Source organism: Dermochelys coriacea, chromosome 3, assembly GCF_009764565.3.
Source record: "Dermochelys coriacea isolate rDerCor1 chromosome 3, rDerCor1.pri.v4, whole genome shotgun sequence".
NCBI classification, from domain to species: domain Eukaryota; kingdom Metazoa; phylum Chordata; order Testudines; family Dermochelyidae; genus Dermochelys; species Dermochelys coriacea.
The window spans coordinates 108,402,189-108,411,992 of record NC_050070.1 but is presented as its reverse complement, the minus strand read 5'-3'; the positions used below and the strand labels follow the sequence as shown (position 1 = coordinate 108,411,992).

Genomic DNA, 9,804 nt, shown 5'->3' with positions numbered 1-9,804 from the left:
TAAAATGTGTATGCCTATTTTTTGTCCTTGGTGGATACTGTTCTATTCTGATGAATATACTCAATAGAATCTGGAGAAAGGGGCTTGTGCTCTGCCATTTGATCATCTGTATAAAAATGATTAGGTTATCGCCTCCTTTCCTTTTAAATTCTGTTTCTTTTGCCATCTATTTGAATTATCAAAAGTAAAGCCTGATATGTTATTTCATTTTCTATTTGCAGGTTTCAGATCTGAGACTGGAGCCCAAAGTCTAAAAGGAGGATAGAATGGATTTCCTATTTTCTTTTTTATAAGCAAAAGAATGGGGTGTTTCTAAAGCACATGAAGCAAATAAGTCTTTTTATTATTATTAATTATTATTATTATTCATAACTAAAATTCCACTGTTTTTATTCCTACAATAGCTTTTATGGAAAGCTATGCAATCTGAGTCAGCACCTCAAAGCAAAACTCATTTCCAATTCATGACATCTTTTTTTCCCTCCAATTATTTAGCTTCATTTCCTCCTCTTTTCAATTTTTTCCCCCTTTGACTCTCATTCACTCTGCTGAAATTGCTACACAGGACTGTTCTCCAGTTGTGAGAAATATATTGCATACTTGAGTAGGCTTTAGTTTAGCTGGGTTTTCTTTTCTGTGGTGTTAAACTGAAGCAGCAATATGAGCTTGACATGCAGAGTCAATGCAGGGGAGGGGGAAATCACAAGAAGAAATTGGAAAGCATGCAGATTTGTGCCTTTTATGATGGCTGCTGTGGTCAGATCTTTCAAGAGTAATTTTTCACTCTCTTTATATTGTTGTGCTGATGGCCTGTCAGCTTCCTAAATGTATCTGAGCTCTTTTCTTCACTCTTAGGCTGTCCTTAGAGTTTGATTTTCATTCTTCCAGATCCTCTACTTCTCTATCTGTATCATTTCTTCCAGACTACAGAATCATCAACCACGATGGCCAGCTCTTGAATTATTTTCAGTAATGCAACAGTAGAAGGAAGCAGTCAGACATGAGCTTTTGTGTGCACCGTCTCTTTAAAAAAAATGAAGGGAGTCACTGTTATTGAATGGTAAGGGTCTGCAGAGTGGATGCTGTGAATCTCTGACAAAAGATCTAAGGTAGTCATGAAAAATTATCATGTGCAAATATATTTCTAATGATTGCCTTGAGAACTGCTTCTGCAATGGCGTTGGGTGGCAAAGTCATATATTTAAATATAGGCATACACAGTTCATCTTTTTTAGGTGACCAATGCATCATAGATATCAGTATACACTTTGGGCCTGAGCATGAGTCATCTATGCACAAAATCCCAAGAAGAAGAGTCCTTGTCAAAAGACAGCAGATGTGGCCATTTGTGCATGCTTCTGATAAAGAATTAGCACTCTCTCATAATGACCATAGAGCAAGAGGAATTTAGATTCACAGGAAACTGCTAATCAAACTAGCTCCCAGTCTGGGTATGTTGATGCTTCTGATCCTGAAATGATAGTTCTGATTCCTGATAGCTGAAGCCTTGGTATTCCCTGATGCCACTAGCTCTTGGGAGAATAAAGAAAGTGAGGAACAAGCACATTGATTTTTCTAACCTTGGTATGTGAGGAAACAATCTCAGTCCTTCTGGTTGGTTTATTGTACTAGTCTCTGCAATAACTATATTTTTAGAAGGCTAATAGGTAAAACAGAAATGACATACACAGCAGTATGTCTGCTAATAAAAAGCATGTGCTCAGTGCACTGGAGAGCTTATAAAAATAGTCCATCCATAGAAAAATATGCCCCCTAGAGTATTGACAAGGTCAGTGAGAGTTAGGATGAACTGAGTTAATGTTGGTTGTGCAAATGAAAGCTGCCTGGGGCTGTTTAACCTTATGCACTGAATGTTTTTCAAAGTTTGTTTTTCCCCCCCTCCAAATTTGAGGAAGTCAAATTATGGCAACCTGAATGACTGGGCCAGTTTCTTCTCTCAAACACAGCCCATCCATTCAGGTTTTTATGAGTAGTATCTAAGCACCTTAATCTAAGGCCAAATCCTCAGAAGTTGTGAACTGACATGGCTTTGCATCAGATCCTCAGGTCAGAGCTGCACCAGTTTACACCAACTGAAGATCTGTCCCAAAGAGTTCAAGACTAAAAACAGTCTTATACATTCTGTGCAGCAAAACAAAGAGAAAGCCTGAATAAAAATATTAGAAGCATACAAGAGAAGCAGATAGGCTCAGAGGCATCATCCCTAGATTTTGTGGGACACTAGTTTTCAGCAACAGCAAGGATCAGATGTTGGGGTAATAAAATGGAAATGTTAATTTTGTTTATAAAAAGATATTACAATAATCAATATATCCCACTGCATAGGCAGCTAGATATAAGTTCAGAGTGGTTCTGAAATGCTCATTATTTTGCCTCTGCTCAAAAAATGATTTCTTTTTAATGTTTAAGGAAAATCCCATTAGTTAAGATAAGAACATTTGAAGATTTTGTAGTGGGATTGCAGAGAACAAAATTTCTTTGAGACTGAGAAGAGACACTACCCATGAGTATATTCTTCCATAATCAGAGAGCATATACTTTATCTCAATTACTGACTTTAGTCTAAATAAAACATCACAAGAAAGAGCAAACACCCATGGAAAAAAATAGTACGTCTCTTCTGTAACAACCTGCATTGACCTCTGCCTCACAAAATGGCAGCTACCTCTTCAGAAAACTGTAGAACAGAAAATGTAACCACTCCTAGCTGCCATACATGCACCAAATATGGCCTTGTCTTTAAAGATGCAGCACTGGGAGCCCGAAGATCCAAGTTCTACACCCAGAACAAACTTATTCTTCCTAGTATGGTCTTGGGCAAGCCACTTAACCTCGCCTTGTGCCTCATCTGTAAACTAGAGAAATATCACCTTCTTTTCAGGAGCATCCTGAGGCTTAATCCAATTTAAAATGTTCATTCCTGGAGATGGAAAGCACTACAATTATTGTTGTGCATACAATTACAGTGATAAGAGCCTCTGACTCTTGTCATTTTTGGCGACTTTACAATTCTGGTGCCCTTGAGGTAGGCAAGCACCTTCTTTGTTACACAGTGACTAGGCAATAAGTCTTATCGATGCCAGTGACCACTTTTGTTCCTTCCCTCCCTTCTTCTGTTTTTCTTTTTGTCTTTCCTTTTCCACTCATCCCCCTCTTAAAAAGCAAAGAAATTAGAGATTCTTTCTACTCTGTCAAAATGGTGGAGTGATATCTGATGTTTATAAGTTTACAAGTATAAAGATGGTATTTTAACTGTTAATCCTGCCAACACCTCCCAGTTCTGAGAGTCAAGCTGGGTATTTTACATCTCATACATCACAAGTATTCAAAGTTTTCTGAAAAGACCTTCACTAACACTTGTGTAAGTTTACAATTGCCTCAATTGATTTGCACTGAAATTTTTAACAGTTCTGTTGATTATTCAAAAACTGAGCAGAATCTGCAGCAGAGTCATCCAGTATTTGCGGTGTTGGCTCTGTAGGGCTAAGAAAAGTAAAACTATATATATATAAAAAAAATCTTACTTTCATCACTAGTGTCTAATTCTAAATGCTCACAAGAAGCGGATCTGACTAAGAAGGTGCTACTTTTACATGATCACTTTTCAAAGCAGAATTGTTCTTTAAATGTAACAACATTAAGGGTGAACAGAAAGTCACCAGAATTACTTCAATGGGTCTTAGGAAAGGATTGAATAAAACCCCAGTAAGGACCCCACAATCCAGCCTGAGAAGAACAGTGCATTTCAATAATTGCCCAAGTCCCTTTACTCTGTGTATAGAACTCCTTATTTATAACTAATAGCAGCCCAAGGGAGAATAACCCCTTAGACAATAATTTGAAAAAGCAATTACAAATAAATTCCCTAAGAACAGTTTTGGCAACTTTACAATTAGTTCAGCTGTGAATATTCCTGCCCCCACATCACATCCCCAGCATGTTTATAGATAGAAGCAGATACTGCAGAAGTGTAATACCTAAGGCCCTGATTCTCCAAAGGATCATCTATGGAGACTGAGGAATTTATATCTCCCTTGCACATCTCTACACAGTGTACTGTATATTGGATGCAGAGATATATTCCATATTTGTGTTGCTGTATTTAAAATAAAGGTCCATTTTCCATGGGATAAAGTGGCTTCCATCAGCCGGATATGTTGATTTGTAAAAGCTTTTAGCACTTGTGTGGCTACATGACAAGTTTAGACTCCTACAGCACATCCTAAGTGTAAACTGTGATTTGGCACTGAAGCTTGACTGCATTTGTTCAGTATTTGGTCCTTCATCAGTATTATTGTGCGGAAAATGGCCACCCTCTATTTAACCAACCACAGCACATTTTAAGTCAAATATAAAGTGATTTTTGTTCTTTGTAGTTTTTCTAGATAGTCTATGAACATTTCTAAACTAAGTATGATCTGGGAGAAACTATCTATAAATAAATGCACATACATACAATATTTCATACACACTTCTTTCTAGCAGTGTTTGATCCCTGACAGATCAGAGTATGATGAATGTCTAGTTTGATTTGGCCCCAATTACTAATTTTACATGATGTTTTCATGTCCTAGAGTCCTTTATTCAAAAGGGATCAGAGCAGGTTTAAGTAGAAGTAATATTTGACAGACAATTCAATTTCAGATTTGGGTGGGGAATGGTAAGGAGATAGAGCTAGATGAATTAGATTTGATAAAATTAGGTGGAAAATTTTTCTTCCCTTTCCCATTCCTTACTTTGTCACTGATTGTTGCAGTACCTTGAACAAGCCACTTAGACCAACATTCACATATTAAGGCAAAATCCTGTGCTGATCTCACAAGGTAAGCCTGAGACACAGGGGAAACACTTCTGCTGTATAAAGGAGACAGGATTATGGGAGCCTGCAAGTGGGCACATTTTGGGAGCATTAGCATGACTATAGCAGAGGATCTACAACCATACAGATCCACAGTCTATTTTCCACAGCAGAGGGAAGCATAGCAGCCATGTGAACTACTGCAGTCCTAAGGTAGTAACCATAGCATGGCTCTGTAAAAGGGGTTCCACTCACTGCAGGTTGTGCCTCTTTGTGGCTACATCTAGGCTCTCAGCCCCTTCCATTGGTTGCCTATGCTGTGGCCCTTCTCTCTCTCTGTGGCTCAGGGTGCTGCCTTTTGTGATTTGACCCTCCAGCCAGGTCACTATATAATCCCCACATATTGGGGTAACAAAGTTCCACCAAACAAATTGTCCAGACACTACCTCAGATGGTCTTCTGGTCCACATCTCCAGGTTCTGTGCTACTTGCCCCATGGCTTGTAGGGAACCTGGCCCCACTGGGACTCTATGATTACCAACCAAGAGCTCCTCAGTCTCAAAAGCTGTTGCTGCTTCCCTGGACTCCTTCCTCCCCCACCACACCCTCTTACCTATCTCTGGCTTTCCATCAGACATTCCTCTGCCCCCCATGGCTACTTTATGCTTCTCAGCCTCTGGCAGGACCCAGGGTTTACTCTCCCACTGGATCTCCTCCTTGTCCCTGACCAACTCCTTTTCCTTCTAGGAAACCTCTTCCCTACAGCCTCTTTCTGCTCTCACTTCCTGGTTTATAAGCCTAACCCAGCTGCTCCCCCAGTTGGCTTTCATCTGCCATTAGGCCTTATTATGCCCTCGTTCTCTTCCAGGTGCAGAATGTAGGATTAATTGGCCCTTCCTAGCCCACCTGCTCAGGGCTTGTATGCCAGTCAGAGTCCAGTGGGGAAGGATCCCTTCGTCCTCAGCCCCCACGGCTCCCCCCAACACACAATCCATGTAATGGGCATAGGATTAGGCCCAGGGATATCAATGGGAGGTTTGTACATGTATGGTAGAGGTAGGATAAAGGACCCCTAAACACTGATGTAGTGTTCACTGAAATTCTATTGCCTATGAGTTAGAATCATAGGAGACAATACACAAAGCTTCTGTGATGTACACGCATCACAGATCTTGGAGAGGAGGGCAACATGTCTCTTTGACCTGCAGTAGTGCTCAAGAGTTCATATTGACAAATTAAATCCAGGCATAAAATGAGAAAGGTGCTTGCATTGATTAATTCTCCAGGTGCTCATAGTGTTTTGTATTACTTCATAAAAGGTCAACATGTTCTGACTTGAAGCAATAGCCTTGGAGTAGAGAGTGAGACACATAATAACATTGTACTTTGTGTCAGTGATATTACAACTCGAGTTGTATGGAACCAATTCTTATTATTGGCAAAACCAGTGAAAACTTTAGTTTATTGTTGGAGTTGGAAAAGGTGAAAAATATAACACATTCATCCGATGCTTTTGTGGTTTTCCACCATGTAAAAGACAATTTCTTGTAAAATAAAAAAGAAATCTGCTTCAACTTAAAAACGTTCCACTTCCATATATAATTGAAGAACAAGAGAGCTGGGAAAACCTCTCTTTTGTCCTCCTCACTTTAAACATTTTCCTCTATTTTCTCACTTTCATCAGTTTCAAACAAACCCTGGATCTCAAAACAAAAGCTAACTCTCAAATTTAAGCAAAGTTTTAACCTACCAACTAAATAAAACAAACAAACACCTTACACAGGAAAATCATTAGGGATGTTTTTTGTTTGTTTGTTTTGTTTTTAAAAACCTGAATTTTGAAGTTTGTAATGAAAAGTGTCAGAAAAGCATTATGGAGTGTTGTAAGGCATAAAGTTAGGTGAATAGTGGGGTGTATGTGAGGAAATCTATCAATATTCATTTGGATATTTTCAGTTAAGTTAACTTTGACCATGTTCTTGTCCTTTTGTGTTTGCTTTCTATGAATATTCAGTGAAAAATATGGTAGGAATATTCACCAGCCTGCAGGGTTTACATGCATGGGAAGTGAATTTAGGATTTGTAACTGGACTATGCACACCAGAAACTTGATTCAAACAGTTAGGCTGATTCAATTACTTTATATGAACCTGTAATTTCTTAGCAAACAGTTTAATAGATTCAGAGATTCCAAAGCCAGAAACATTGTGACCATCAACTCTGACCTCTTGAATTACACAAACCATAGAACTGCCCTGAATTAATTCTTGTTTGAAACAGAGCATATCTTTCAGAAATGCATCCAATCTTGATTTAAAAATTTCCAGTGATAGAGAATCTTCCACAGCCCTTCGTAAGTTCTTCTAATAATTAATTAACCTCATTGATAAATATTTGTGCCTTATTTCTAGTCTGTTCAGTTCAGTTCTCAGTTCTCAGACTGAAAATGAATAGTCTCAACAGCTTTAACAATAAATCATCTGGCAGTTAACTTGCTGAGTCACTCAGCTTTCTCTCTCCTTAAACTCTCACAGGCCCACTTAGAGCTGGTCTACCCTGAAAAGTTACATTGGAAAAACTACATCTCTCAGTATTGTGAAAAATCTGCACTCCTGAGAGACTATGAGTATGTCTACAGGGACAAAAAACCTATGGCTGGCCCGGTTCAGGGGACTCAGGCTCATGGGCTGGGCTCTGGTGCTGAACAATGTCTGTGTAGGGGTTTCGGCTTGAGCTACAGCCAAAGCTCTGGGACCCTGCAAGGCTGTAGGGTCCCAGAGCTTGGGCCCAACCCAAGTCCAAATGTCTACACAGTGATTTTTAGCCCCAAAGCCTGAGTCCTGCAAGTCAGAGTCAGCTGACCCTGGGTCTTTTATCCTTGCCTAGATGTACCTATAGTTAAGCTGACCTAACCCCTAGTGTAGACTGTGCTACGTTAATGGGAATTCTTCCTCTGAACTAGCTACTGCCTCTCCAGGAGGTGGATTCCCTACAGTGATGGGAGAAACCTTCCCATCACGGTAGTAAGCACTACATTGAAGCACTACAGCAGCATTTTGAATGTAGCTTTTTGAATGTACATATAGCCTTAGTCATTGAGATATGGGAACACTTACTAAAGGAAAGCTCAGTCATGGCTTTGCCATGAGCCCTGAACAAGTTGCAGTCCATTATGGTGCTGGTCCTGGACCAGACCAGGAGGGAGATAGGAAACCAACAGGCAGACCTTACAAGACTCTCTTGCACATCACACTTCCTCAAGAGCAACAATGAAACTACTCTCATTGACATGTTGGGGTCTTGGGTGGGGGAGGGACCAAAACCTAGTTCTCCTTGCCACATAACTGTGAAGGGGGAAGATGGGACAGAACAGAGCCACCACAGATTCCCTTATGCACCACTTGCAAGCCAGGCCGCAATTTGGCCCTGACAATGCTATCAGCTGAAAGAAACACCATACTTCTGCTTTTGGTTCTTGTTATGGAAGTTTGTTAATGCAGAAGGAGGGTAATAGCAATTTACCTAGTTTACTTTTGTTTCACATTATTATTTAAAATTGTAGGTAGGCTCTAATGCACAAAGTCTGGCCCCAAACTATCACGAAGTTTAGAAGAGTTCAGATTCTGGGGTCTGGTGCAGGCTCATCTGTACACTTCAAACACTGGAATTTTTCATGCAGACTGTGTGCAATTTGTATTTTCAAGGTTTTCTCTCAGGATTTTTTAAAAATTACAAGATTTTCCTATGCTGGCACCAATATCAGAATTTATTCCCATTGCCATACACATGCATAACACCTATAGATTCCAATAGGACTAATGACAGGTTTCAGAGTAGCAGCCGTGTTAGTCTGTATTCGCAAAAAGAAAAGGAGTACTTGTGGCACCTTAGAGACTAACAAATTTATTAGAGCATAAGCTTTCGTGAGCTACAGCTCACTTCATCGGATGCATCCGATGAAGTGAGCTGTAGCTCACGAAAGCTTATGCTCTAATAAATTTGTTAGTCTCTAAGGTGCCACAAGTACTCCTTTTCTTTTTGCGAATAGGACTAATGCAAGCGTATGGAGGGGAGATTAAAGTCGGTCGTGAATAACTTGATTTTGCAAAAGCAGGTAGAGTGCACATGATGATATAGATGCTAGTTATAACAACAAAGAATAATTCTCATGGACAGCACAAATATTGAAACTGCTAAACCTGGAGAACCAGTAAGGTACCCTAGAACTGAGTAAAAGGAATGTTTTTGGTTTTAATAACTCAGAAAGTATTGAAAACATTTGTGACAAAGGTCACTTAGGTGACAAAAGTCACTTAGATAACAAAGGTCACTGCTTTTGAAAAGGTCACCACTGAAAAATATAAAATTCTTCTGAAGGTCCATCCTTCAGATCACAGCTTAAAAAAAGGAAACAGGGGACTCTTATAATCAATGTGAGCTGTATGTCTAAATCCCATGCAACACTTGATGTGTATAATATGTGCCACACAAACTGCAACTGGGCAAATTAAGGGAACCAAAATAGGGTGTTTTTGTAAATAATTTTGATGCAATGCCTGAGGCATTTCATACATAACCAAGGATTAGTTAATGATGAACATTTGCACATGGGCGATTACATGCATAAACTATACTTACACATTCAACTACCCATCGGTTAGTATATACAAAAACTCATTTGCACATGGAAGGTGAGGCTGTGCATGTAATCATTTGCACATAGATTAATTGTAGATCCGATTTAAGCACCCATACTTGACCATGTTGCTCTTCATAATTAGAATAAACATTTTTAAACATTTGCCATTTCAGAGACTTTACCAAGCTGAAGAGGCAGGGGAAATCAATCCCTTTAACATTTGTGAGCTATTAATATTCAACTCTTGCTTGAATTGGCACTGAATCTGTCTTGGATTACCTGGAAAATTGTCATCTTCATAATCTTTTTGTTCTGGGCCTGTAAAGCAATCCTAATGATCTGGACA

General features: G+C 39.4%; 1 long non-coding RNA gene across 1 annotated transcript; it reads right to left on the bottom strand.

The window, feature by feature from the left end:
• Positions 1–340: 340 nt before the first annotated feature.
• LOC122459098 lies at positions 341–5,572 on the bottom strand. Its single transcript, XR_006279562.1, has 3 exons — positions 5,433–5,572; positions 2,848–2,941; positions 341–1,023 (listed from the first exon to the last, which is right to left on the bottom strand). It is a non-coding gene; the product is annotated as an uncharacterized LOC122459098 (long non-coding RNA).
• Positions 5,573–9,804: the final 4,232 nt, after the last annotated feature.